The sequence below is a fragment of the Mustela putorius genome, unplaced genomic scaffold (assembly GCF_011764305.1).
Source record: "Mustela putorius furo isolate JIRA1106 unplaced genomic scaffold, ASM1176430v1.1 tig00000874_pilon_pilon_pilon, whole genome shotgun sequence".
Lineage (NCBI taxonomy): Eukaryota > Metazoa > Chordata > Mammalia > Carnivora > Mustelidae > Mustela > Mustela putorius.
In genome coordinates, this window is record NW_025421505.1 from 3330335 (window position 1) to 3344322 (window position 13988).

The following is a 13988-nucleotide window of genomic DNA, read 5'->3' on the forward strand; positions in this document are numbered from 1 at the left end:
CGTGGCTTCTGTCTATGGGGCTAGAAAGTGTAAGCCAGCCTTGTGGAGTCTAACAAATCCATTGCCCCAAGTCAACTGATCTAATATTTAAAAAAAAAAAAAAGTATTTCTTTCCCATAACTATTGAAGAACATTCTGGCTCTGTTGTGGTTAAATCCTGGGCTCAATCCTAACCTGATTTAGATATCTTCACTATATCCTAAAACAACAGTTCTCACTGTCTCTGATTATGGTGACCCATTTTTGTTAAAAGATTTTATTTATTTATTAGAGAGAGAGTACATGAGAGACAGCAGGGGCAGAGGGAGACGGAGAAGCAGGCTTCCAGCTGAGCAGGGAGCCCAATGTGGGGCTCCATCCCAGAACCCTGGAATCATGACCTGAGCCAAAAGCAGATGGTTAACCAACTGAGCCACCCAGGCGCCCCTGGTATCCCATTTTTAATGTCAAAACAAGTTATTAACCATTTATAGTAGTGGTGCTTGAACTCGTATTAAGAAAATCCATTACAGGGGCATCTGGGTGGCTCAGTCGTTAAGCATCTGCCTTAGACTCAGGTCATGATCCCAGGGTCCTGGAATCGAGCCCCGCATTGGGCTCTCTGCTCAGCGGGAAGCCTGAGACTCCCTCTGCTGCTCCCCCTACTTGTGTTCTCTCTCTCTCTCTCACTGTCTCTCTGTCAAATAAACAAATAAAATCTTAAAAGAAAGAAAAAAAAAATCCATTATAACAAAAAGCTCCTCTGAAGTCAATAAAAACTTTATATTCCTATGTATTTCCTTGTAACAGGAGCAGCTATACCGAATGGTCAAATACACATAAACAGCAGAGACAGACTCAATTTAATATGTCAGCAATCCTTGATACAAGCATGGATTCCAGCAGGTCTTATAATATCCCACAGCCTCCTGGGCTCTGTGAACCACACAGGTTAGGAGCCCACTTCTAAAGACGCATCCTTCTGAGCGGCCAGCAGACCCGTGACGATGTGTTCCACACCTGAGGGTCATGGTTCCCAACAGGGGCTTTGGACTCGTATTGGAGAAATGAGAACGAGCAACCTTCCTAACACTGGGTAGTCAAATTTTTTCAGGGTCTAGCTGGTAGAAGACATATAATGTAGATTATTTATGCTCTAGTTAAGGCCGGTTACCACGCTGACATCAAAGAAGACCAAGGTCTAACACTCTGGATTTTTTTTAAAAAGTGTATTGTTATTACTCAACAGATAACAGGATGTTGTTCAGCGCTCTCCCTATCATCGCTTTGTCAGAAAGTACGCTCACTGCCTGGGATTCACTTGTTTCTCTGTGTCAATTTGAAAGCCAAAATCTGAAGAAGAATTCATGTGAGGAAAAAAATTAAAGTAAGCATTTACGGAGTGGTTCCCAGGCTGGAGCTGGCCATGTTCCGGACAAGTTCATTTGAAGCTCGAGGTGAAAAGTCACTTTTGTGAAACAGATGGAAGAATGAGGAAAGACCCCATTGATATTAAAAGTCTTGATTATAGGGGCGCCTGGTGGCTCAGTCAGTAAAGTATCTGCCTTCAGCTCAGGTCACGATCCCAGGGTGGTGGCATGGAGTCCCACAACAGAGAGTCTGTTCTCCCTCTCCCTCTACCCCTACCCCCTGTTCATGTGTGCGTTCTCTCGCTCTCTCTCTCTCTCTCTCGCTCTCTCTCTCTCAAAGTAAAATCTTCGAAAAAAAATCTTGATTCCAAAGTGGGGAAGAATGTTTCTACACTATAACCTCTTTGCCCAGAAATGACCCAACAGCTAAAATCTTACAATTTGGCAGGAAACAGAAAGGAAAATAGAAGAGGAATGTCAGGTGTGTGACCTGTGTGATCCTGAAACATCCCCAAATCTCTGAGATGTTGTGGTTTGCCGTGACAGCCTCATCAGGCCCCACCATAACACTCATGGGTCCAAGGACCTGTTGGGACCCACCGCTCTCCTCAGAATCAAAGTCCCCAAGCACACCTTTTAGAACAGGAGCACCGCTGAGGTTGGTTCACGTTACAGAGGTAAAGGTATTGGATTAAAACAAAAGCAACCGCTAGACTCAGAGATCAGTCCATGAAATCTAGAAATCTCTCAGAGACTCCACAGATTACAGAAAGCTCTAGAAACCTAAGAATGCCCACAACTTGGTTACAGCTGCAAAGTATCAAGATGTACGATGTAAATTATTTATGCTGCAGTTAAGGACAATTATCATTCTGGCTTCAAAGAGGAGAAAGGTCTAACAAAGTATCAGGCACACCATGGTCCACGCTGTGAAAAAGAAATCTCTCGGAAAAAAACACGAGCTAACACAACTTGAGCCAGAGACCATTTCATACTTCCCAGCTCCCTGTGCTTCCAAGCACGAAATCACCCACTGAAAAAGAGGAATGTATTTCACCAAGGTAGGTGGATATTCATCTCTCTCGGTTTTTAAAATGAGAGACATTCACTTACTACACTTAACGTGCATTGACTGCTGTAGACATCAACAATTCGCTCAAAATAGATACAATTTGAAAAGACTGGGAAATTCAGTATTGAACTTAGAAAGCTGAATCTGAGGTTTTAATTCAATGCACAATGGCTTGCATTAGCAGCATAAAAATTGCTTCTTGATTAAGTAGTCTCGGGTTGTAATTTACTCAAGCTAAAATTTTTTAAAACGTTAGAAATTAATTCTAAAAAGCATATACACCTACCTTCTTAAGAAAGACCACGTTTCGGGATTCCGGATCGTAGAGTAACCGTCTTGACCTGTAGGGGTGGAAAAGAAGAAAGACTATCCAACTGGTAACAGAAAGAAGTGAAGGTGAGCTTTGAGAGCATAGCGCCCTAATTTCATGTCATGGCTTCATGTGTAATATTAAACAAATGGACGTTTCTGAAGTTAGACTTAAAGTACTTCTTCGTTTCTGTCTCAATGAAATATTTCGAAGATTTTTGATTCCAATGATTTGACTTCTAAGGAGCAAATGAACAAAACTAAATGGAAACAGATCAAAATACATAGGAATTTATCGAAATGAGAACTGAAGCATTTACTTCACATCTATCCCAATGACATATACTCGATACTGTCTTGTCATGAAGTAAATGAATAAAACTCGACTCCTGTTTCTATTTTTCCGGGGGGGAAATGAGGTGAAGAAGTTGTAATAGCCTGAGTAGGTAACAGAAGGTAACAAAACTATAAGCAACTGTTACCTTCTGTTGTTTATTTTTTATTGTCCTAGCTAATAAGCCATATTTATGGCTCGGGTTTTTTTGGCTAAGACTTTTGGATCAAGAAAAATATATAAAGGAAAATAAATCAAAAGAAGATGTCTCCTGTTTTATTTCACATTTATTGTTTTCAATAAATAATTAACATAGAAACCTGCTAGTCCCTGATAAACACTAAATGTGACTTTTCTTTTCAAAAATTACTTGTCTGCATACATGAAGTTATTCTGATATTTTAACTTTACATACTCAAGCCCAAATAAGGAAGTAAACTGTTTATAGTTTAATATAAGTTAATCATCGATGCCTATAAAGTGTTTCTACCAAATCTAATTGAAACTGCCACTGGAACACTGTCCCCAAGACTGTATTTGTGCCTCTGACCCTGATATGTTAGATTCCATGTGTAAAGTAATTTAACTTCCAGCGGAGATAATGATGTGTAGAATGAAAAACAATGACCACAATTTCTAACCCGAAAGAGCTCCAAGAATTTGAAATGACTACCAGAGCATTAATTCATGGAGATGCCACTCTGAGTAAATGGAATCATTGTCTCTCTCTCTCTCTCTCACACACACACACACACACACCATGGGGGGGGGTGCCCTATATTACCTTGTGCTTTCTCCAGCTGCCACCTTCTTTTCTGACAATAAAAACCCTCTCTAACCCTAAAGTAAACTTAAAGGAAGACATTCTCCCAACACCTTACTGAAAGGCGTGAGAACCCAACACCCCAGCCACACTTACATGTCACCTTCCCGAGTACAACCTGCTTGGTCACACTTAGCTCCAGAACTTCTGTCCTTTAAGACAACGCCCTGCACGGACTCCCCAGAGTCAGCCGGCATCGGGGGCCCTGTCTCTCCTGCTTCTCTTCATTCAGAGCCAGCATACTGCCAACAGCATACATTTAGGGTAACGGCAGTGCGTTCTATTTTCTGAAATTATAGGTGCAGGTAAATTCAGCTAATGACAACGACCAAAATTTGCCAAGACAGGGGCGCCTGGGTGGCTCAGTGGGTTAAGCCGCTGCCTTCGGCTCAGGTCATGATTTCGGGGTCCTGGGATCGAGTCCCGCATTGGGCTCTCTGCTCAGCAGGGAGCCTGCTTCCCTCTCTCTCTCTCTCTCTCTGGCTGCCTCTCCGTCTACTTGTGATTTCTCTCTGTCAAATTAATAAATAAAATCTTTAAAAAAAAAAAAATTTGCCAAGACAAATGCATGACCAATTCGGAAACACGGTTCAACACGCACACGCTCAGCCAAATCACAATCTATGGCCCAGTCACCACGAGTTATGGAGCGCCTCACAGATCTTCAGTTTCTACAGGGCATCCAGAAATAACCAGGTATCTGGGATTTGCTTTGAGACAATCCAGTCAGGGTTGTGGATGAGGAGAAGTAACAGATAAAACAAGTGGTCACTGAGTTTGTCGTAGTTTAATGAAGGATGCATGGAAGTTCATTGTAGCATCTGCTCTACTTTTTGGTTCTATTTAAAATTTTCCATAACAGAAATTTTTTTTTTTTTTTAAAGATTTTATTTATTTATTTGAGAGAGAGACAGTGAGAGAGAACATGAGCGAGGAGAAGGTCAGAGAGAGAAGCAGACTCCCCATGGAGCTGGGAGACCGATGCGGGACTCGATCCCGGGACTCCGGGATCATGACCTGAGCCGAAGGCAGTCGTCCAACCAACTGAGCCACCCAGGCGTCCCTCCATAACAGAAATTTAAAAGATGGTCATCCAATGAAAGTTATGTGTGGAAATATGACAGAGAGAGAGAAAGGCACAGATCATACATGTCCTAGCCTTCCTGTTTTCCAAACACCCTTCAACACATAGGGGAAACAACTAGGGAAATAAGCAAAAAAGTTTAAAATTAAACATCACACTAGAAAAAATGAACAGCCTGCAGTTATGGTTTTATGGATGAAGTGATAATGGCCTTGAAGCTATTTTCAATACTTCAAATGCCGAATAACAATAATACCTACCTACTTCATTTTTTAAAATTATTCCAAGTATATCTGCTTTAAATTAAGTGATAGAAACACAGAAAACACTGCTTTTCTCATGTTTGTCAGAAATTGTTTGTTGTTAAATATACCTTTGATTATTACTACAAGTAGGAAAATGGATGACTTATAATTAATATCAATGTGATCTATTCCCTGAACTATAATCTTTCTAAATAAAAGAGGGGATCATTTAAAAAGAGGGTGATGGGGACCTGGGTGGCTCAGACGGTTAAGCATCCCACACTCGGTTTCAGCTCAGGTCATGGTCTGTGAGTTTGAACCTTACATGGGGGCGCTCAGCGTAGAGTCCGCTTAAGTTTCTTTCTCTCCCACTCCCTCTGCTCCTCACCCCTGCATTCACTCTCTCTCTCTCTCTCTCTCACTCTCTTTAAAAAATAAATATTGGTGGGGCACCTGAGTGGCTCAGTGGGTTAAGCCTCTGACTTCCACTCAGGTAATGATCTCAGGGGCCTGGGATCAAGCCCTGCATCAGGCTCTCTGCTCAGTGGGGAGCCTCCTTCTCCCTCTCTTTCTCTGCCTGCCTCTCTGCCTATTTGTGATCTCTGTCAAATAAATAAATAACATCTTAATAAATAAATAAATAAATGTTGGTACAAACTTTGGATCGCAGGTATAAACTATCAAATCTGCAACCCACTTAACGTATGGAGCAGAGTGATCTGTCACTGGGGGACCGCAAAAGATGGGCACTTTCAAGATGATAACACTAATTCGCCTAGAATGTGAAAGACACTGGGAGGGGTTACACGAGGCTAATGCCCAGCTTTCACAATAAGCTGGGAAAGTCACATACCAAGTAAAACCATCTTCACAGCCTCAGAATTTGACTTACTGACCCTGTCAGACACCACTATTGGAAATCTGACATTGGACATAAATTAGAAAGTGGGATTTATGTCATGGTTTGGGGAAAGAGCGTGTGTAAAGCTTTGCCAAGCCTTCTTCAACGATAAACCAGGGGCGAGAACCAACCTTGGTTCCCTCCGAACAGAACAGCACAAAACCAACACTAAATCCTCACAGGAGATTTGATTTTCTTTTTCTTTTTTTTTTTTTTTAAAGTAGCTGATAGTTTTCTATTTTCTTTTTCAAGTTTTCCTGGCCTAAAACAATCTGTTTCCTTTCCAATAATGAAACAATGCCAAATTCTGAAAAGGAAATTTGTCTGACTTAATGGATAAGCACATAAAAGCTGGAAAAGGGAGTTTTATGGGAAAACCAGAACAACTTGGCCTTACGAGGCAGCCTTCCAAATGTGTCGGCAAAAGGATCAAGGGTGAGAGAAGGGAGTACATGGGTAATAATTATGAACAAGTTGCGTGATGGAGGTCAGCTAAACAAAATTCACTTGTTTTCAATCTGAAAAACACAGTTCCAGCAGTTTACTACATAAGCTAAGAGAAACTGCCATTAGCTTACACCCATACTCAGATATTTTTCATATGTTATTAAATTCGGGATGGCACTCAAGTATGCATTTAATAAATATTTGCCAAATAAATGCATTCATGAGGTGATGAATGCTACCAAATCATGAAATCTGAGCCTAAGGTCATTAGAAATGACAAAAATAAAATCCTCTGATAGAGCCGTCATGGCTGTTTGTCTAACCAACGTGCGTAACCTTGATTTGCTTGTAGGTGGCCATATGCCAGGTTGAAAGGGTGTGTTCCCCCAAACGCCCTTGCAACTAGGGGTGAGCCTCGGGATGCAGTTCTGACTGATGAGATGCAAGAGAGGGGGCTCTGAGAAGGTCTGTTCTCATTATATGAACGTAGTTCCTTCGCTCTTTTCTGGGAATAGCTACTGGGAGGTGCAGAGACATCTCACAACCTCAAAAACAAAAGGTGTACAAAGAAAGACAGAAAGAACCTGGTTCTCCAGTGGCATTGCTGAGATGCTATATGTAACACACCCCCCGCCGCCAAAAAAAAAAAACTGCTTAGGTTCCTAAACTTGCATTTCATGTTAGGAAGGACAAACCTCTGCTAGTTCAAGTTCCTGTTTTCTAGAATTCACAACGGAACATATTCTAACACCAGATCCGATTTACCTCCCCGACCTGGCTGTGTTCTTAAAGCTGTTCCTTTCACTGACTGATGCTCCCCGTAACTATCCGATAACACGGTCACATAGTTATATCTGTCTCATCCACAAGTCTCCCCTCACTGGCAGCATGCCTCCCACTAAAAGGTCAACAAGCTTGAGGGTGAGCAGTCATGAGGAAAGCCATCAGCAAACAACAGGCCATGGCATTCTGCCAGGTCACAGGGTGTCCTCCTATGGACCATCACACTCCGATGTTAGGGATACGAAAGAAAAGGTTGCCAAAGGAGAGAGCAATCTAGTCCAGTGATCAAGACATAGAAAATCTTCCACCTGAAGAGTAACTTCAAAATCTGTATGTCTCGACAAAGAAAAGGAAATAATTATAAGTATGGCTCAATTCAATGCCAGAAACAAAACAAGTCTAAAAACAGAAAACAAGAATAGGAGGATATACCTTTAGGGCTTAAGGGATGTCCCATGTCCTGGCGCAGATGCCCCTGCTTTGTGCTTCCACACGGCCATCACAAGGTACCTTCAGTGAAACTTAAAATTCTAGATATTTCTCTCTTAGATATTGCTCTTTCTTGACAAAACATAAATTCCCAGAGCTGAGGGAAGCTGGCATGTAATAAGTACTGACAAATGCTGAATGGATGAATAAATGAATGAATGAATGGGCAAAACAACATAGAGATTACTTTTCCAAGTTTATGAAAAGTATGCAATCCTCATTTTAAAAAATCTGTAAGCATCATTTCTACAAATCCATACAATGAATTGTATGTACTGTTCAGACTGACCCAACAAGACACATTTGTCAAATGTCTGGAGAAATTTCAAATTTCTAGAGAAACTGTCAACTATCTATACTTAAGAAGTAGCTATTATAAGCCAGGCGATGTGTTAGGCACTTTGCATACAGTATTTCATAATCTTTACACACACACACACACACACACACAGTTGGTTACTTCCCTTTTGGATGGGGACAAGTTCAAAGAGACCTAAGGAGCTCACATAAGGTCATGTATCTAGTAAAAGGCACAGCTGGTATTCAAACCCAAAAAGGTCAGCTCTCACTTTTCTGCTGGAAGGTGCTGCTGCTTCCTTTTGGCCTTTACTAAAATATTGTTTATAACTTGTACACATTAGTCAAGGTAACAGTCACAAGAACCTTTCATTTATGGCCTCAAAAACAATTGCTGGGTGAGGGTTCACTGTAACCTTAAGCACAATGACTTTTGTCCATGTCAGAAATCTGACGTGGTTTGGCATGACACAGACAGTGACCTTCTCTAGCTGTAGAGAAGCTATAAGGAGTAAGAGAATGTCTACATACCTACAGCATATTAAAAGCAAGCCACTATGTACTTATATGATGCAAAATAAACCCATGAGTCTACAGCTTCTGTTTCAGAAATCAACAGCTACTCACCCCCAACCCACGTAGGTTACACATGTCCGTCATACTTTCCATGTACCGTTTACGGATCCGTGACCCCAAGAGCTTAGAGACTGGTTGGCAGGTGGGCTTACAAATAAAACATACTGTTTCCATGCATACAACATATCAGATCCATTGAAGCAGTTAACATAAGAGACTATCTTGAAACAAAAGGGGAAAAAAATCTACGGCAGAAAGAATTTTTTTTTTTTTAAATGGTGCCTTGTGGGGCGCCTGGGTGGCTCAGTGGGTTGAGCTGCTGCCTTCGGCTCGGGTCATGATCTCGGGATCCTGGGATCGAGTCCCGCGTCAGGCTCTCTGCTCAGCAGGGAGCCTGCTTCCCTCTCTCTCGCTGCCTGCCTCTCCGACTACTTGTGATTTCTCTCTGTCAAATAAATAAATAAAATCTTAAAAAAAAAAAAATGGTGCCTTTTGTGACAGTCACCTAACACTTTTCATTGAACAAATAATTCCTCCTTGAAGTTGATGAAAATTTAGTGAAAATATTTATCCAGTAAACATCTTAATGAAATAAACTGTTATGACTCCAATTTAACAACTTCATAAATTCTGATGGAGAAGAAATAGACTCACCACCCCCGAAACATTTGGCAATTATTTTTACACAATATGTGCACAGTCTATGATGTACGTGCTAGATGGAAAAGCGAGCCTCAGTGTATTAACCTAAACATGAACTCCTTTGTTCTGCTATTTAAGTCTAACATTTCCACTGATTTTCAAACAATATGGAGCATTTTGCAAGTCATGATTTCTATCAGGACAGCTAGCCAATACCCATTAAAAAAAAAAAAAAAAAAACCTTGAATTGAGGTAATTATTATGCAATTAAACCACCTTTCCATTTTTTTCCTTCCCCTTACTATAACTATAGATTACCTATATTTTAAATTTTTTCCAAATAGACATCTTTGGGGGAAAAAAACACAACTTAACACTGAATCTTTTTCCAAATACTGGCTGAACTGTCTTTTAAAAAATAAACATACTCCTTTTTTTAAGCTACTCACCTTTTAATTCTTTCCCCGATACAGGGGTAAAACAAACAAACAAACAAAACAGTATTCTCAATTAAATAACTCCGCAGCACTCACAACTTTTCTTCTGTAAAGTTATTTTTTAAAGTATTCACTCTTTATCAAAGGCTAATGATTTTAAAGACAAGCTTCATTACGAAAGAAACAGGATAATGAAGTACTTTTACAAAGACAGTGAGTGTCTGCGGGCACCTGGGTGGCTCAGTGGGTTAAGCCTCTGCCTTTGCCTCAGGTCACGATCTCAGGGTCCTGGGATCCAGCCCCACATCAGGCTCTCTGCTCAGCAGGGAGCCTGCTTCCTCCTCTCTCTTGGCCTGCCTCTTGGCCTACTTATGATCTCTCACTTGTCAAATAAATAAATAAAAATCTTAAAAAAAAAAAAAGACAGTGTCTGATAGTAATTAAAGCAGAACTCTGTATACAACTTCTATTAAATATCTGGCTAAAACTCCAAACTGTCTATCAAATTAGCATTTCTTCATGAATGCTTATCTTACTCAAAGTATACTCTCCCCAAAACAGGCCAAAGGCCATATTCCCCCTTGCATTTGACCCCACAATCAGACACTGACCCATTTACAAAACGAAATATTGAGGTCCACCTTAGATTAACTGCCGTAAGCATTTCCAATGTTAGAACTAAAAACAGACATTAAGTGTTTAAAATACCTCTTTTCTTATGCACCAACTCCCTTTCCTTATTTCTTTTTCTGCATCTTAAAGTAATTCTTAACAACTGACTAAGGCTCAGAAAATTACAAAATCTACTCTACAAATAAAGTTTGAAAGTTATATTTAGCAGATTTCTGATTATATTGGACACAGTCTTGGTATAGCTTCCCACATATAAAGTCTTGCCATGAAAGGGAATTCTTATTAGTCTTTAACAGAAAAAGTAAGTGAGCTGATTAAATATAGATCAAACGAAGCTCTACCATGAAAGGACTGGTTTTTTATAACTTGTGGGGAAAAAAATGTATCAATAAACAAAAAGCAATCTGGTGTTTCTCATTCTGGCTTATAGTGGTTATCTGTTTATGATAAGATTAAGAGCACTTTCCCGCCTTCTTTGTGCTTTTCAGTTATTCTCCAATATTTTTAGCATGATCGTGTGTTATTTTTATAAGCTCTAAGGTTATTTTTTAAGCATTAGACACTACCTTCTTAGACCTTGATATTCAGATAAACTACTACCATATAATAAATGATAGATGTTAATATATTTTGAAAACATATGAGTAATTAGCTCCAGTCAAAATTAAGTCTCTATCTTTATGATGACTACTTATCATATCATCACCTATAGGCTCTAGTACAAAAGCATATTAAATGTTTGAAGATCATTTTTTACTTTAAGATAAGCTAATCAATAAACTGGCAAATGCATTTTATATTCATCTGTATCTGCTCCAAAAATTAGGAAAACACCTGTTTCTTGTTCCAAACCCTTCTCCTTTATCTATGCTATTCATTCTTTACCAACTCTTAAAATATACTTGAGGTAACTCCATCATATGTCACTGCTTTCTCTGACAGCTGTATCAGGACTATAAATAATACATACACCTATGTGTGTGTATAAACATATACATTAAATATACACATATTACACATGCATATGTATAATACATTCATATCATATATATAAAACATATAAATATATATATGATCTAAACTGTTTAGAGATTTCCACAAGAGGTGACTGTCAACTAAGTTTCAGGTTTCATCCGCCTTGGTCAACCTGCCCAACTAACTCTAAGACATTGATGAAAGAAATTGGAGATGACAAAAGCAAATGGAAAGGTATACCATGCTCATAGACTGGAAGAATTGATATCAAAATATCCACACTACTTAAAGCAATCTACAGAGTCAATGCAACTCCTATCAAAAGACCGATAACATTTTTCACAAAACTGGAAAAGAATAACCCTAAAATTTGTTTGGAGCCACAAAAGACCGTGAACAGCCAAAACAATTTTCAGAAAGAATAAAGTTAGAGCTCCCACGTTTCATGATGTAGTACAAAGCCTTAGTAATCAAAACAGTATGGTACTGACACAAAAACAGACACATTGATCAATGGAACAAAATAGCCCAGAAATAAACCCAACATGTATGTGATTAATTAATCTACGATAAAGGAGGTGAGAATAACCAACGGGGAAAGACAGTCTTTTCAATAAATGGTGTTGGGAAAACTGGCCAGCTACAAGCAAAGAATGAAACTGGACCATGTTCTTAAACCATACAAAAAAACAAAGTCAAAATGGATTAAAAGATTTAAATATGAGGCCTGAAACCATAAAACTCCTGATTATATTGGACACAGTCTTGGTATATCAAATTAGCATTTCTTCATGAATGCTTATCTTACTCAAAGTATACTCTCCCCAAAACAGGCCAAAGGCCATAGCAAAGGCCATAGCAAACATAGACAGTAATCTGTTAAACATTGCCCTTAGCAACATATTTATGGATATGTCCCCTCAGAACAGAAGAACAAAAGCAAAAATAAACCCTTGGAAATACATCAAAGTAAAAAGCTTTTATTCAGCGAAGGAAACCATCAACAAAAGCAGAAGGTAACCATAGTTTTGAATTATATTTTTTCCACCTAAGTGACTGATTGTTTACCCAAATTAGCAAAGAGTGTTACAGATTAGAAACCTCATTCCTCTTATCATATTGATCCTTACTTTCCCCAGAGACCAATATCCTGTAATCAGCATGAGTAAATTCATTAAGCATTTATTTTATACTTAGTATTTCTCATTACTGTGAAGGGAGAAGATTATAAAGTATGGTAGTTCACAAGTTATAAATGTAGCTGAAAGTATAACACTTATCTGTGCATTTTGCTAAAGAGCCAATAATTTCTAAATTCTTTTAAACAGAAGGAGAAGAGGAAGTCTCTTAACTGTTTCAAATTTTCAGCTAGAGTCTCAGTGTTAAAGACAATAGGTGATGAGTTCCCTGCATATGATCACAGGATGTGCTAACAGGGGGGCCAAACCGGTCCTGAGGTCAACAGCCACCCCCCAAGTCTACAAGTGAGAGGAACTTGCAGAAGACACGTCTTCAAAGAGAATTCTCAGGAACTGAAGAGAGCTCCCCTTTCCTTCCCTCTGAATCAGTTCACACCAACTGCCTACAACAACCCCTCGCACCCTGGGGCTACTGGTAGGGAGGGAGGCTGATAGTCTATGCCCTGGCTGGATGTTTGCCTCTGTGCAGAAGTACACAGCCTGCCTTGTGGGGGGGGGTGTGAGGTTGGGGCACAGGAGCCTGGCTGACATTGCAGCTCAATGGCAGAGCAAGGCAAGAGAGGGAATGGGCTACATTTCAGAGTTGGACGCTGTAGACGTGTGAGTTAATTCTATAGACCAAATGGACACCACAGAGGGTAGTGAGGTTTGAGAGATCCCAAAAGACCTCCACCCAAATAGGCTGCCTGTACAAGGGCTCAGGGACACTCCAGTAATAGACCACTGGAAGACAAGAGCCCAAGATCATGAGTGATTATACAGGAGTCACACTGCCCTCATCCAGTAATGGCATGGCGTCAAAGCACCTGCATGAAATCTCCCAAAAAAACCACATCATGGGCGCCTGGGTGGCTCAGTGGGTTAAGCCGCTGCCTTCGGCTCGGGTCATGATCTCAGGGTCCTGGGATCGAGTCCCGCATCGGGCTCTCTGCTCAGCAGGGAGTCTGCTTCCCTTCCTCTCTCTCTACCTGCCTCTCCGTCTACTTGTGATTTCTCTCTGCCAAATAAATAAATAAAATCTTTGAAAAAATAAAAAAATAAAAAATTAAAAAAAAAACACATCATGCTGTGTATGAGGATGAGCTGGCCGTGAAAACAAACAGCACCAGCCAAGTAAAACTGTCTTCATGCCCTTTCTGCCCCCTGCCAACTCTGGAGGAGACAGATACACCCCCATCCCCTGCTGGGTGGAAGGAAAAACAAAGAGGAGAATTAAAACAGAAATGACCTTTCTTCCTCACTGATGAACACTAAGCCACTGGTCGGACCTAAGGATGGAAAAGGGGAGAAGTTCTAGACTGGACAAGAAAATGGAAGTTTTGATTCATATTGCGACACGTTTTTCTCTAATATTTGAAAATTAGTTTGTTTCAATACTTTACAATGACTCAAC

The 13988-nt window shown here is 40.1% G+C and overlaps 1 protein-coding gene across 6 annotated transcripts in view; it reads right to left on the reverse strand.

The window, feature by feature from the left end:
* The window catches only part of PLCB4 (phospholipase C beta 4), a 412481-nt gene that overhangs the window by 377001 nt on the left and 21492 nt on the right, over positions 1-13988 (reverse strand). For all 6 annotated transcript variants that reach the window (XM_045086008.1, XM_045086009.1, XM_045086005.1 and 3 more), the window contains one exon: positions 2708-2762. The gene's annotated coding sequence lies outside the window, so the exon portion shown is untranslated. The remainder of the gene's footprint in view (positions 1-2707; positions 2763-13988) is intronic.